We start from the raw sequence: 16,449 nt of genomic DNA, 5'->3' as shown, positions 1-16,449 counted from the left end.
CTTCCTGTATACTTTTGGGCTTTGGGGGTGGACCCCATCCCCAGAATCTTGCGTGTTCCTGGTGTATCTGGGATATCTCTGGTCAGCGGGAGGCTCCCAGTTTGTCTGCCTGCACCAACGCCACCTTACTGGCTGCTTCATCTCCCCGATGCCCACAGACTTGACATTTTGTGCAGGTCTAGGGTGAGGAGGAAGGAGATGTCATTTGATACAGTGTCTTGCTGAATTTCTGAATCATTATTCAGGGCCCTGAGATTTTCAGGTTTTGGTTGGAGTTGGGCTCTGGAAGTTGGCAGTCTGTCTCTTCTAATACAACCATCCATCTCCATGATGGCTTTCCAATTAAATGGAATAATCCCATGTAGCTTTGTTAAAAGGAAGTCTTTAAGGTAAAATCTTGCTCTACCAAATCCAATCCTTTTAAAAAGCAATAAGCAATAAATACAGTAGGATCTTTTGTTCTCTATCTTTCAGTCAATCCTCCAGTGATTAAGGCACGGTTTACTGTGGAGCCTTGAATGTGAAAGCCGGTTGTTCCCTCCAAAGACCCCACCAAGAAAGCTCACTTTGTTGGCTTAAATGCTTAGTAAAAACATGATGAGAAAGTCAGCACCTAGCTTGGGAGTAATGGATGCTGGTGGAAGAGGGATGAGCTCATCAATTCTATCAAACAAACAATGATTGGGCCTTTTTAGGTCCAAGGCATTGTGCCCGTTTCTGGGGGAGGTGGACGGCGCCAATTTAACTGGGAAATACAAAATGTGTTCAGGTCATTTGAGGAGGAAAGAGTCGCTTCACACCTGCAGGGGGCCGGGGGGGCCAGAGGCTCAGGGACTCAGGGAAAATTTCACCTGAGGTTCACCTGAAGCAGCAGCAAGGTTGCTCTATAATCCAGACAAGCATGTGGAGATGGCCAATGGAGTGGCAAGTTCAGGGAACAGCTGGTACTTCATTTATCCAGAATATAAAACGCAAGAATGGGAGTAATGGAAGGAAATCTGGGAAAGGTGGCTTGGAAGCAAACCATGGAGGACTTCAAGTGGCAAGGAGAGAAATGTGCATTTGATCCTAGAGGCAATAGGGAGCCACTGGAGTTGAGCAGAAGAGTGACATGGTGAGATTAGTTTGGTAATTATGGGGAGACTGGAAACAGGAAGATACTATTAGGATAGACTGACCTCTGAGGTTCCTTTTAGCTCTGAATCAGTGATCAAAATAAAGTTGTCAGGGAAAAGAAGGTGGACTTGACCAAATACAGACAGTGGAATGAACGAATGAAAAAGTATCAAGTACTTATGTGCCCGGGAAATCCAAGCAGGGGATGATAAGACTTCCTCATTGGAATTGGTTTGGTGGCGGGGAATGCTGTTCATAGAATTTCCTTCATAAGAGTTTTTTCTCTTTCTTAGGGAGATAGATATTGATCTGGAGGATTTTATACCACAGTCAGACCTGTAACTAGGGCAGGGCTATTGGTTTTTGACCAGGGGATTGTACCTAAAGGACACTGAATTCGCTTGAAGTCCTTTGGTTCATGGGAGTGAGATCTGACTCCCCCACCCCTTTTATCTCCCCCCCTCCTCACAAACATCTCCCTCGTAGTGACCTCGCTTTCATGTCACTGATTTGCTGTTGCCCTTTCTGCAGCTGAAGGTACCTTTTGGGCCACTCTCCTTGGGCACAAATTCCTAGTGGTGGCCAGCTAGGGGATCCAGTTCTCTCTCTTCCTTGCTTGACCTCTGTGGAATCCTCTCTCCCCAATCCAGGGTGGACTTTGGATTATGCTTCCCACTCCCGTTCTCTGTCCCACTTCCAAGACGGACCAACTACATCTCCCTAAAGTTCCTAGAGTTTGTGCTTGAGTATCCAGTTAATTCCTCATTGCTGCTCAGAACCGAGTCCAGAACAGCAGGTAATTGCATGGCTCTTTTCAATGAATGAAATTATCATTAAGAGGAAATAGTGATTTATCAACCGCTCTGCTCTTGGCACAGAGACCTCCAGCAGATGTCTGGATAATTGAAATTCACCATCACCAGGTTTGTTGAACCATGTCCCAAATGTTTTTCCCTCTTTGGTACAAGGTTCATAACATAACAGAATATATAATAGCATTTCTGTTTCCCTCTCCAATAAATATCCCCATCCCCAGTACTCCCCTTCCAGTTCTCCCAGATGGCTCCATCTGAATATATCTCCTTAATATATGATGCTATACTTGGGGTTTGGCTCTTGTGTATTTCTGAGTCAAAGGACATATACGGTTTCATGACCTTGGGGATATAGTTCCAAATTGCTTTCCAGAATGTCTGGACCAGCTCAAAGAAAGAAGGAGAGGGCCCATATATCCAAAAACTAATATTAGCATCCCTCTGTCTGTTGTAGTGAAGACCTAGAAAGAAGGCACCCACTCATTGGAGGATAGCATGTAATGGATGGCAAGTTAGTTATCCTGCTATAAGAAATGATGAAATGCATGGATTCCAACATATTTAGGAAGTTTTGAATGAGTTGCTATTGAGTGAAGGAAGGAACTTGTAGAGGAACAACGACAATGAGACCGAAAACAAATCAGGGAGATTTAAAGACTCCAATCAATGGGGCGACCATCGATGGCTCCAGAAGGTTGATGATGAGAGCATCCATTCCTCCCTTTGGTAGAAAGCTTTGGGACTGTGGGTACAGATAGAGATATATATTTTCAGACATGAGCATTAAAACACCTGTTGATATTTATATTTGACTCTACTTTTGTTGCCACAAATGAGTTTTTTTTCCCTTTGGGGGGAGAATTGGAGGGAAGTGATAGTGATGCAAAAAAGAAAAGAAAGAAAATCTAAAATATTAAGAAAATACTTAAAATGCACAGGTAGATCAGTAGATAGAGTGCTAGGGCTACAGTTAGAAAGAGCCCCAAATCTGGCTTCAGATATGTCCTAGCTGTGTGACCCCAGGCAAGTCACTTAACTCAGTTTGCCTAGTTTCCTTTTCTGTAAAATGAGCTGAAGAAGGAAATGGCAAACCACTCTGGTATCTCTGCCAAGAACCCTCCCCCCCCCAAAGAGGTTACAAAGAGTTTGGTCGTGAATGCTCTTGTGTATTCATTCCATTGCTTCATTCCATTGATGGGTCTTTTCTGGGGATATTGTTTCCAGGGAATCGCCGATCCTCTCTGCTGTTCTTCTTCAGCATCAGTGTTACCCCTGTCGCCCTGTGGCATCAAGTTTGGCAGATATGTGTTTCTCCCTTTCCCTCTTGAAAAGAGAGGAACTGAGAAGGTTTGTTGGCTTGGGATCCAACATGTTTTAACCATTCCCCATTTAGTTATAGTCTACCCTCGGGCAGGGGACCATCATTCATATATTTTCAAGCATGGTCCAGAAATCCCAAACGTGATCTCAGAGAACATCTTCTTGGTCAACTGCTTTCTGCCCAGTTCTGTTCTTCTGAAGTCCTCCATTCAAGTAGCATCACTAGAATGTTCCCAGTATTTCAGTTTCTTACCAAGAGCTTCCTAATCACAAAGAGTGCTTCCTAAATGCCTTTTGGTAGTAACATTTGCCCTCAAATGAATCACCAGGACAGGGTGGGAACCATTGGGATCGACAGTTTGGTGACGGATCCTCTCCCCCCTCCCCCATAGAGGGCTTGGAGGTCAGCAGAAATCACTCTTGTAATCTCCAATGTATCCAGTTACTGCCCTAGGAGGGCAGCCACCTGCTAGGAGTCACTAATTGCCATGCTTGTATCTCCTGTCTCTGGATATCCCCTTTCCTTGTGATTCCTGTTGACCTACATTGTTCTTTGGAAGACAAGGAGTCGATTCCTTCTCAGAAGGCCCAGTTTTATCTTCTAGGGAGAAGATCTTTGTGCCTTTTACTTAGTTCTAAGAGTTCAGGGGTCCTGTGCCTTCTTCCCTTCCACTTCTGTTTCATGTTCTTCTACCCTTCAACCTCCTGTCACAGGTCAGGATTCTGATCATTTTATTCTAAATTTTACCCCTGCATTCTCTTCTCGGAGCTTTTTATTGGCACTAACAGTGACCAAAACGTCTCCCTCTTTGCAGATCCCCGTTTCATTTCCTATGGTCGCCCTGCTTGCTAGAGTAGAAGTTTTCCATCTTTATGCTTCTTGTTGGTAGCTCTCCTGGCTAATGATGTAATTAAAAACAGCCTCTTCCTCTTGCTCTGGGATCAGTTGCTCAGAACTAGGCAAGGCTTAATTTATCCACTTCCTCATTCATTTATTGAAAATCTACTTTATGGGGGCAGCTAGATAGCACAGTGGATAGAGCACCAGCTCTGAAGTCAGAAGGACCTGAGTTCAAATCTGGTCTCAGACACTTAACACTTACTAGCTGGGTGACCCTGGGCAAATCACTTAACCCCAATTGCCTCAGTAAAAAAAAATCTACTTTATGCCAGGTTCTCTGCAAAGTGCTAAGAATACTCAAATGTGCCTCTGATCTCACAGACTCTGGATTTCCTTATGGTGACGCAGTCATAACCCGGGCCTGGCTGACTCCTGCCCAGGCCTTCTCAGAAATTCCCCAGGGAGTCTATCCATCATATTGGAAGCCATCTTTGATTTCTCCCATCATCATGTGGGCACCAGTGAAGCGTTTGCCCAGATCCTCTCCTCTTACACAATTCCAGTTCTTCTTCAGAGGTGTTCATGACTTACACACTCCACTCTGAATCTGTTGCCTTCTGCATGACACTCCTTTTTAGTTCCTGGGAAACAGTTGTTAACCTCAAAAGAAGGGGCCTTTGCTTTCATGGGAGGCTTGGGTTCAGTTTTGCAATTTCCCAGAGGCACCCCAGCCCATTCTCCTCCCATTTACATCTGGACCCATCTTACTGGATCTTTGTTTTGTCTGACCCAGGGAGACATGCTCTCCCACCAGGCTATCTCTGTAAGCTGTCTAGCCCAGTGCAGCTTGTAATCTGGGCAACGGACATTGCAGTTCTTGGTCTTCTCCAGGTGGACTGTCAGGCCCAGGTATTATAGGTGCTGGGTATACAGAGCCCAACATGATGTTGTTCCTGCCTTCATGGAGCTGACATTCTACTGCAGTTGGGGAGAGGGGAGAAGTGGAAACAAAAAGTTTACAGGGGAATGAATAGAAATATGTACACGGCAGCCTGATAAGTATGGAAATATGTGTAGAAGAATTGCACGTGTTTAACGTATAGTGAGTGGATTGCATGCTGTCTGGGGCAGGGAGGGGAAGAAAATTTGGAACACAGGGTTTTGCAGGGGTGAACGATGAAAACTATCTTTGCAATAAAAGAGCTAATAAAAAATTAAAAAGTAAGTATCTTCAAGGAAAAAAAGAAATATATACATAGTGATTACAAAGTGACTCCAAACTAGGAAGGGATGATAAGTATTACCATTGGGGGATTGGGCAAGGCCTCCCATAGTTTGTCACATCTGAGCTGGGCCCTTCTAGATCCAGTTCTAGGATCTTTGCAATAAAAAACGATTTAAAAAATAAAAAAGTAAGTATCTTCAAGGAAAAGGAAAGAAATATATACATAGCGATTACAAAGTGACTCCAAACTAGGAAGGGATGATAAGTATTACAACTGGGGGATTGGGCAAGGCCTCCCATAGTTTGTCACATCTGAGCTGGGCCCTTCCAGATCCAGTTCTAGGATCTTTGCAATAAAAAACTATTTTAAAAAATAAAAAAAAACGTAAGTATCTTCAAGGAAAAAAAAGAAATATATACATAGTGATTACAAAGTAACTCTAAACTAGGAGGGGGATAATAAGTATTAACAATTGGGGGATTGTTTGTCAGGCCCGAGCTGGGCCCTTCCAGATCCAGCTCTAGGATCCTATGAACATCCCATTCCCTGGCTTCATGCCTTTGCATAGGCCCTCGTTGTTGTCGTCGTCGTCCTTGTTGTTTGAGATGAGGAAACTCTTCAGTGATTTACCTGAACTCAGACAGTGAGCCTCACAGGTGAGATTTGAACCCAGGCCCTGTGATCCTAAAGCCAATATCCATTCCATTGTACTCTGTTGTCTTTACCTTGGAGGGGAAGAGCAAGAGTGAAAGAGGGGTGATATGAAGTCAGTTGTCAAGGCTGTGACAGACTTGGGTCATGAAGACCTTTCCATACCAGACAGAGAAAACTTTCTCTTTTGTGCTAGAGGCAATAGGGAGAAATCGAGTTTTTGGATTTATTTACAGCCGGCTTGGAGGCTTTTTTCTTCTGTAATAGGAGGCTAGCTTGCTCATCTGCCTTTGATTGGCAATTAGTAGATTCCTGCCAAGGCCTAATGGAAACAAGCTGCCCTCAGCTGTTGTCTGCATGAGGCTCTCAATTAGAAATCCAATTAGCAGCCACTTTGCACCTCTTTGGGTTTCTTCTCTCTTCTTCCCACTGCTAGACTTCAGATCCACCCCCTTCCCCCGCCCCCTGCTCTGGCCCCTCTGCTACTGGATCAGTATCTTTAGATGGCAGCCGGTCAGTGCAGATGGAGGATGAGTGTGGCGAGGTAGAACGGGAGGCAGTGAGCAGTAGAATCGTGGTGGGGGACACAGGCAAGTACTTTCCATGCTCCCAAGCTCTTCCCCTTAGCCAAAGCTGGGTTTTCCCATTACTAGTCTCCAGGTGATGCTAGCTGGCTGCAAATCGTGGCGCCCCATGAGCTCCGAAGAAACAAAATTGCAGATGACCCCAAGGGCAATGGAAAAATGCATGGTGGGTGGAAGTGGGAGGCGGTGGATTGCCAAGGGTGCCTCATCATTAAGAAAAGGTCTAAATCTAAGATAGGAAAGGAGAATGGACTGATCAGGTGGTGAGAGGCAGGGATGGCAGATGGACAGCCTGATCCTACAGGCTGAACAGTGCTTGAGTTTGAATTCAAAGTGCTCTAATGACTACCCAAGAAAGAGCAGGTCTTCAAAAACAAAGTATTTCTTGGAGGAAAAACTGGATCACGTGGAACTCAGAGGTTGCCGGCTCCCGCTTATGCTGAAGTAGCATCCTGAAGATGCAGTCAGCCACCTCTTTGTTGTCACTCATCCCTCTCACCCCTCACTGCAGGCTGGAAGTATCCCCAAGGATAGCAGTAGTTTGTCCAGCTCAGTTGTTGCATTGGCATTGGTCAGTCCCCAAGAAGGCCCACATCCTGACCCGGGTGCCCCTGCACCGGTGCCATATTGGGTTTCTGTTCAGCATGGCCAATGGCAGAGGAGGGATCTTTGCCTCCACTGCCCCGGCCAGCCGGTTACACACATAAATTGGTCTTGGCTACTAATCACTAACAAGATATAAGAAAGAGGGACTACACGTGCCTTGCCATCTGTGGTTCCAAAGAGAAGTTGACTATACACTTAATCTGTTCCCGAGCCTAAGATGTCTTTTCTTGCAAAGGCCTCACACAGAGAACATCTCCAAAGTAGGGCAGATGCTCAGACCAGGGAGGTATGGGAACTTTCTCTCAAGGACAGTGGGGACAGGAACTACAAGAAGCCATTTCTGGAAAAACAGAAGCAGTGAAAGAACCCGACCCAAGCCATGAATATGTGAATTGAGGGGCATGCTGGAAGCCATGGAGCATCTGGACACAGTGCTCCGATGAGAGCCAGGAACACTGAGGTTCATATTTTGCCCAGGCTAATTCTAGTACCCTTTTCAAATCCTTTAACCTCTCTGAACCTCAGTTTTCTCTACTGTAAAATGGGATAAGAATAGCATCAGTCTTACAGATATTGTAAAGCTCAAATGAGGTAATGTATCATTTGCCAAGTGCTTTGCAAACCTCAGAAGACTAGTTTTCTTAATAATAATGATTCTTCATTAATATTTCTTAATGAATAATTCTAAATAACATGAAAAGACCCATAGAATAACCCTTAGCATGTGAAGTAGGCCTTTCCCAGAGGGTTTGTGAAAGACCATGGACAAGAATCGTTCCATGATGGCACGGCTCTTAGGTGCTCATCCCCTCATTGAGCCAAAACTTGCCTCTTCCCCTTCTCACCCATCGATCTCTCTTCTGCTGAGAGCATCAGCCCGAGCTTGTAGGTCATGTTCCGTGGGGCTGCTTTTAGGCACTTATCCCGGGCCTTGCATTTTTCTTTGTCTCTTAGGAGCTCAAAGCCTCAGAATATTTGGCAGACACAGCACTACAGGCTCTTTGAGCTGCTGGAATTTTGGGCAGCGGAGGAGAATTGGGGGCACTGGTAACCCAAGGAGGAGCTTGGTCCTTGCCGTATGCTCTGAAGAACCTTGCTTCCAAAGATACAGGTGAGATTGGGTCATGATGGGCTCATTTAACATCAATGTGATGTGTAGGGCTGAGAATCTTATTCTGTTGACAAGCTGTTGGCTACCACGTTATTTAGATGGATGAGCTTCATTGCAAGTCAAAGGGAGCAGAGTCCGGTGTCCCCTTGCCATGTTGCTTGGCCTGTGCTGGAATGAGGGGCGGTGTTAATGTCTCTGGACATTTGCCTTTATTAAACTAGCCTGCAAAAGCTGCTGAGATTCAGTGCTTCTTTGTACCATGGATGCTTAAGCCAGGTCGGGAGCAGAGCTCGAAGAGGAAAGCATTTTCTTGAATTCTGGTGATCACAGGGGGCAAATCACGGGAAACAATTTGTTAACCTTTGACACATTGAAGATTCCATCTTTCCTGCTCAAACTGAAGGTTTTTCTGACCTGGCTTTTCCCAGTTGTGCCCGAAAGAGCATATTCCTTGGGTGTGGTATAGCATGGCTTTAGAAGTAGCCAGTTTTCTTAAGTGAGCTTGGGATCCAGGCTGGTGGCAAGGCCTCTTATGGGAAGTTTTGATTTCTTTTCCTTATTTAGGACTCCAGGTCCTAGGACTCTGGCAAATATTGGTTATGTGAAAGTCTATCTTAATATTAACTTCACCTGAACAAAACCTATTCCATAGGATGCAAGAATTTATTTAAAGCTTTAACCTTTCCTTAGACAAGAAGCCAGAGAAAGAGCGTCTGCTGTTTCTGACTCCTCGGACATATGTAAATCCTCTTCCTCGATCAGCTTATTTGTGATTACTTTTAATATAGTTTGATCTGCAACCTGACTTAGTTTACCTAGAAAGTGTGTTTGATAGGCTTTCTTTTCCTTAAGAAGGTGTATGAGATGATGATGCTGTTTAACTCAATTTTTCACCTTCTATGACATTATTAAAGGAAATGTGGGCTCACGGATCTATCTTCTCTTTAAATTTAATGGCCTAAGAGGAACGTACAAGACTGTGATATGTCCAAGAACTATTTTTCGGTCGCCCGGATGTAATTTTGCCTTGTCCGAATCCTCATTGTCGTATGGATTTTCTGAGGCTCGAACCTCTCTCTGCTTGAGCATAATAATAAAACCTCACTTTTGATTTCTGTAATTTCTGCCCTGTGGCAAATACGCAACCGGTGGCAGTTACCCATCACAGAAATGCAGAAATCGTATTTTATGCTGCCATCAGGTTTTTGACCAGAGTCTGAATGCAGTGGCAGGAAAGAAGAGGCTACTGGCTCTCAAAGTTCAAGGACCCCAAGGACAGGCAATCACTGCAGGAAGGCTAAGATAGGAAAGAAAAACTTGGCACGTTTCATGATTCAGGTCCTTGAGCCTAACAGGCCTAAACAGTGGTCTAATGGTAGTTGAGGGGAGGTAAGGGAAAGAGAGAGGAATAAAGGAGATCCCATAGGAGACAAACCTTCCTTGCCCATCCTAAAGGAGGATGATTGTTAGTCTTGGAAAGTTAGAACCCAACTTGTTGACAGGGAGATGAAAACCAAAACCTGCAAGGAGTCGAGGGAGTATTTAACTGCATTCAACCAATTCCAGTCCCTAGAACCAGAATACCTATAGAACTGCTGAATATGATGGCTCATGAGAGTCATGGCAAATGAGAGCGGCATGGGAATGGGCAAAGGGATAAAGGACAGTTAGCAAACGTGAGGCTAGTGAGTTTGACTTGGATTCCTGGCAAAGGTCTAGGTTTTATTATTAAAGAAATGGTTTGTGAGCCTTTAGAAAGTGAAGCACAACCTCAGGCACTTACTAGATTTGTGAGCCTGGACAAGGCATTTAACCACAGTGGCTTCCAAAAAAGTTAAAAGACAAAAAAAACCAAACAAAAAGAAAAGGAAGCAGTGATCATTGGGAGCCATCACGGTTTCATCAAAATGACATCATGTTAAATGAATTTCATCTCTTTTATTAGTCTGGTAGATCAGGGACATACTGTCAGCCTAGGGTACCTTGACTTCAGCAAAGCCTTGGACCAAGTCTTTTCCGGTATTTTTGTAGACAGAATGGAGTGACGTGAGCTAGGTGAGAGAAGCGGTCAAGTCACTGAACCCAAGAAGAAGTAGGGAATAGTGGGTGTCTCCTTGAGAGGGAATCTCAATGGAAACCCCCTGAAAATAACCTAATCCCTTTGGACCTTTCTAAAATTTGACCTTAGTTTGTACTTTCTTCCCTCCCTGGGATCCGGCTACGCTGACCTTTTTGCAGTTCCTTCAACTCCTGATCTTCATACTATATCCTCACTCCTAGAGAGACATTGTCTCAGGCGCGGGAGGCATACTTCTCCATGGGCTACATAACTCCAGGGTTTGGAAGTGGCTGCCACCAGTTTAAGCTTTCAGCTCGGCTGAAATCCTGCCCTTTTCTAAAGCAGTTGAACCCTCACCTGGGACCGGCGTGGGTCTCCTTGCCGGGGCCTGCCATTTCCTCAATGGTGTCCTTATTCTAAATAATGTACTCTTCCTTCCTCTCTCTAAGCCAGTGCCACTCGCTAGCTTGACTGTGGCCCACAAGGGATTATCATGGGTTAATCAACAAGCATGTATTAAGTGTGCCAGGCTCTGTGCCAAGTATTGGGGATCCAGAGAAAGGCCCCAAACATACCAGTCCTGGCCCTTGGGGAGAATCCTCATGGGAAGCCGGCGAGCAAACAAGGGTGAACGTAGAAGAGAGAGGCCACGGTGGTGCGAGGTAGTGTCCGAGGGAAGATGCCGGCATTGAGGAAGATGAGGCAAGGCCTCCAATAGAACCTGCGATTTCAATTTTTTGTCAAATATTTCTCTTTTTTCAAAGGACTTCAGTCTGCCCTTTCTCCATTTGTTCTCCCCCTTCCCTATTGAGAAAGAAAGAAAAGCAGAACCCTAGTTAGGAGGATGTCTAGGCAAACAAAGCAAAGTCTAGTCTGAGTTTTAAAAGGAAGCCAGCACGGAGCTGAGGAGGAAGAACATCTTAGACGGCAGGACAGCCAGAGAGGAGGTGAGGAGGACAGTGAACAGGCCAGAGTGATTGGATTATAGACTGTGTCCAAAGGTGGCCCGAACTATAGGAGGGGGCCAGGAGTGAAGGATCCTGGGGGTAAATGGCCAGCAAAGGGGGAAGAAGGGGCTTCACAGAGTCAAGATCTGCAGCGAGCTGGAGAAAAATGAGGACTCCGAAAAAGCCACTGGACTTGGCAATGAGGGGGTCATTGGTCACTTTGGAGGGAGAGGGTTCAGTTGAATGATGCAGTTGGAACCCAGACTAGAGAAGTGAGAAGAGAATGAAGGAAGAGGAAGTGGAAGCCTCGGTCGTAGACTGCCTTCTCAAGGCATTCAGCCACAAAGCGAGGAGACATAGGGGACGAGAGCTGCCGGGCATGGATGGATCAAGTGAGGATTGAGTTTGGGGATGGCATGAGCTTGTCTGTAGGAGGCAAGAGGGATCGATAGATAGGGTGAGGGATCTGAAGGGCATCCAGGCTGCTTGGCAAACTTTAGCTATTGCTCGTGGTAGGGAAGTGGACAGAAATCCCATTTCCCTCATTGAACTCCCCAAGAGGCTCCGGGAGAGAGGGATGAGCTACAGCCTCCCTCGGAGCTGACTGCCAACCCATCCTCAAGTGTCCTCTGCAGCATCCGATGTTTGAGTTTGGTGAGTGCTTTATTGTCACTCGCTTACTCCCCACAAGTTGGTTGAGGAGTGCCTTTGCCCTCTGGGGGATTCTCTGGGAAGTTCCTTAGGCTGCTCGGGGCTGCTCCTCCCTTTTCCAGTGGCAAAACTCACAGACTTTAGAGATTTTGACACTTCAGACTTTCATGATTGGAAAGGACCTCAGTGGCTCCCCACCCCGCACCCTACCTGAAGAACAATGCCTTCCACAGCGGGAATGGCTGTTTCGCTTCTGCCCAAGTCCTGCTCTTCCTGAGGCTTCCCACTTCACCTGGGCCAGCTCTGGTGGTCAGGGATCTGTTCTTGATATCAAGCCTTGTGCCTTTTCTCCACGACTTCTGGGTCCGCCCTTGGTGGCCGAACACAGAGAGTCAGGCTTGAATTTCCGCGGCTTCTTGGCTATAACCGTCTCTTGCCAGAGAAGTAAAAAAAGCACAGCTAGTGGGAGACTGGCCTTCTACTCCCAGTTATTCATTGACTAAGGGACAATGAACCCATCTTTCCTTCTTTAGGACTTAGTTTCTTCTTCTCTTAAATGAAGACATTAGACTCAAAATCCGAGGCTCCCTGAGTTGGCCGGGCCCCGTGAGGGCATCTATTCTAATGCTCCCCTCTGTAGCAGACTTCATTGGAAGGTCTCCATCGAGGTGGAAGAATGGCGGGCAATGGAGAGTGCTCGTTACCAGTGAGGGCTAAAATGGGAAAAAATGTTGTTGCTAATAAAGCAGAGCAAGTCTAGTCTGTTCCACAGAAAGTGGTGAGGTCTCAGTGGGGGCCTTTGGCCAGTCACTCGCCCTGTCTCACACAGTGAGGAAATAAGAGCGCTGACCTCCTAGGCCTGCGGTACCACCCTCTTCAAATGCTCATATACTTAAAGCCGATCTTACTATTATTTCATTAATTAGCCTGGGCATTAGTAGCTTTTCCAGAGAGTTAAAGCTTAACTCAGTGAGCCGTAACACTTTTCCAATTTTAGTCTCCATTGATAAAGAGTTTCCTGCCTTTGGAAACAGGAAGACAATCCGTCCCTTTCCTGGGGACTGGGGGCAATTGTTGCGATGGCCACTGGCTGCCCTGGGCTGCTAATGGGGCCTGCCTTCTGGGAGCCCTTGCAGGGTGCAGGATGTCTGCTTAGATGGTAGTCAGGCCTTTGGTTTCTTCAGTGAGGCCCTTGATGATAAATAATACAACAACAATAGCTAGGATTTATATAATGCTTTGCAAAGGCTGCTACAAATATCTCATTTGATCTTCATAACAACCTTAGGAGCTAGGTGTTATTATTATACCAGTTTACAGTTAAAGAAACTGAGGAAGCCAGGTTAAGTGACTTGTCCAGGGTCACACATATTAAATGCCTGGGGCTGGATTTGAACTCGGGTCTTCCTGAGACCAAGTGCAATGCTCTATCTGCCCTGTCAAGGAGTTGCCCCTAGCTCTTAACCTGATTGACTTCCAGACAGCTGCGCTATCCAAGGTGCTGTTTTGCATCTCTCCTCTCCCCCAAGCCACATTATTTAGTAGAGAGTGCTACCCTTTGTACTGGGAATTCTTTGGTTAGGATTCCTCCTCTGGTACACCTAGCTGTGTGATGGGAACCTTCCCTCTGCGTCTCAGCCTCCTTGTCTGTAAAATGGGTGTAACAACACCTGCAGTATGTTCCGGATGGAGTACTCCTGTCTGGAGAGGGCTTTGCTGCCTTCCCGTGGCCAATCGTAGATAGCAGGACTATTCTCTGCCGGGGCTTCTCTGCTCGGCCCTCGGGTGGCTCTCTTGTGAGATACTTTGACTAGAGCTTTTCATGGCTCCGGCTCCTTTGGCTGTCCGTGGTCCCTTCATGAGCCCCTTTTCTTCTCACCAGACTTCTCTTTTGGTTTTTCCTCTATCATTTTCTTTCTTCTCCTCTGATGCCAGCAGGAATTGGGCTCCAAGGGTTGTCCCTTCTCTCCCTTCAGATGGCAAGCCCAGTGCCTTCTGGGTACTCTTCTCAGAGCTCTGTACTTGGGGCCTTCATTTGTGGCTGAACCTTTGACTGTTGTGGACAGATGAGGGTCCTGGACAGCTTAACAAACGGGAGTCCCAAGCAAAGTCACTGCGGCTGTCAATGCCACAGCAGTCACTGGCGAGTCAGGTTTTGAACAGCACTAGAGCTTTGAGCCATCCAGGTGGGACAGCTGGATTCTGGAGCCCAGGAGGAAGCCCCTATGTTAATAACTTCCTCTTTTAGGTCAGACTTCAGATAACTCTAGGTCGTCATTTGTTTCTCTATGCTGAATAGATACAAGCACCCAATACATTTTGGCACCCTTGGCTACGTTCCCATTTCCCTGCCACAGGCCCAGCTTGGCTTTTGCAGTCTTAGCTTTGCTGCCCTAACCTTAAAACTATCATTAAATATTTAATAGGAGAGCTGAATCCCATTGAATCCTCAGTATTTTCAGGATACAGGACTTGGAGTCAGAGGACTTGGTTCAAATTCTGGCTCTGTGCCTTCCTGTCTATAGGAACTAGGAGTCGTTTTTCCTCTGTGGGCCTCAGTTTCTTTCTGTGTAAAAAGAGGTGAGGAGAGTAGATAAGATGACCCAGTGGTTCGTTTTGTTCTAAATCAATGACATCATCTAAAACTGCCATCTTTCTTTTTTTTTCGGTGGGGAGGCTGGGGAATCTGGGCATGTGATTTCACTAGGGGAGGGAGCAGTCTGTAGTCCTAGAGATTGGCAGCTCCCTGGGCCACTGGGAAGTTGAGTGACTTGGCCGGGATTGGTCAGAGGCAGGCCTTGAAGTCAGGCTTCCTCACTCTGCTTCCTGTACCTGCTTGCTTCTTGTTTACGCAAATGGTGACAACGAAATACTAAACCAACCCAAACAGAGGCAAAAGGCAAAGAGAAAACTTGATTTCAGTGCTGGCTCCTCTGCTTTTCTGTGGGATGACTTGGAGACAATCCCTTCCCCTCTTGGAGAATTGCTTGTCTGTAAAATGGTTGTGTCGGGGGCTTCTTAACCTGGGATTCATGAACTTTGGTTGACTGAAAATTTTTGATAACTGTACTTACTTATATGATTTTTTGGGCACCTTATATATTTTGTTTTGTGCATTTAAAAGCCTCCTTTTGAGGAGGAGTCCATCAGCTTCTTCACGAGATTGGTCAAGGGGCCCATGACACCCCAAAAAGTGGAAAAGGCTAAATTAGATCGTCTCTGAGTTCCCCAACCATCTGGGATGCTAAGATAGCAATTGTTGTCCCTCTCTAAATGGCACCTGGGGGTGTGGGCCCCTATAGGTGTTCATCCTATCCTGTCTCCCTTGTGAACCTTGACGAGCACTCTTCATTGCCCATGCATTCCTTCTTTAAGGACAATGAGAATTCTGGACAAGTTATGGTTGGCCAACTGGCTCGTGTGGAGTGTGTGTGTGTGTAAGTGTGAGTGTGTGTGTGTGTGTGTGAGTGTGTATAGATTTGATTATCATTGCTCAAAATCTTATTCTTTGGACCAGATATTGATAGTTGGGTTTGGTTCTTTCTCTCTAAAGTAGAAGTACCCAGAGAAGTACTCAGAGAATCATCCCTCTCTCTGCTGCAGCCCTCCATCATCGAATCCTTGTCTTCCGAACCTTTTCTGGCATCTTAACTCTCCCTCTCTTCTCTTCTCGGTTTGGGTTGTGGTAGACAGATATTCCAGCTCTTTACCTGGCACACTCAAAGGCAGGAGAAATTTCTGTAACCTTCACCTTCAGATTATTTGGAAACCGTGTGGTTGTTTGGAGTGCTAATGGAGTCTTATCAGCCACAGGAATGGCTTCTCTCATCACTCTTCTAAACGAGTCGTTTTCATTTGTAAAAGAATCAGCAGATGAGAAAAGGACTATATTCCATTCACTTCAAATTGCTCATAAATCCCGCCGAGGACTAGAAGCAAATATTCTACAAAGGCAGAGTCTTTTTTATAGGAGACAAATATGGAAGTTGAGGGACACCTGCTGATTTATACCTTCATTTGGAAAGCTGCCACCGTTGCTAGCCCCCAGAACTGTTTTACCTGAAAAATCACTAGAAAGGTAATACCTTTTTCAAGAGTGATTTTTCCAGGAAATTGACTTTGCCTCAAAAAGTAGCAACTGTGGTACGGGCACGTGGAATCTCCCAGAAACAGGAAACCGAGGAAAGAAACGTAGAGATTAGATCCATTGCCCTGCCACTAGTTGTCTCGCTGATTTACTGATCTCTCAATCGACAGGCATTCATTAAGTACATGTTATATGCCCGGCGCTCTGCTAAACATCGAGGAAATAAAACTGTCCTTTCCCTCCAAGAGTTTCCATTTCGATGAAGACGAGAACGTATGTAAAAGTTAGCGCCTTGGAACGATGGACAAAATCCAGCAGAGATTTTGTGATCATTGTGGGGTTTGTTGTTGAAGCGAGGCAAGCCAGCTAGTAATGCCTCCTGTGTGCCTTGTATTTGGGGAGCGTGTTTTTCCAGGGGTTCAGCAAAAGGAGAAT

The sequence above is a fragment of the Sarcophilus harrisii genome, chromosome X (genome assembly GCF_902635505.1).
Source record: "Sarcophilus harrisii chromosome X, mSarHar1.11, whole genome shotgun sequence".
In the NCBI taxonomy this organism is placed as follows: Eukaryota; Metazoa; Chordata; class Mammalia; order Dasyuromorphia; family Dasyuridae; genus Sarcophilus; species Sarcophilus harrisii.
This window is presented reverse-complemented; position numbering follows the sequence as displayed.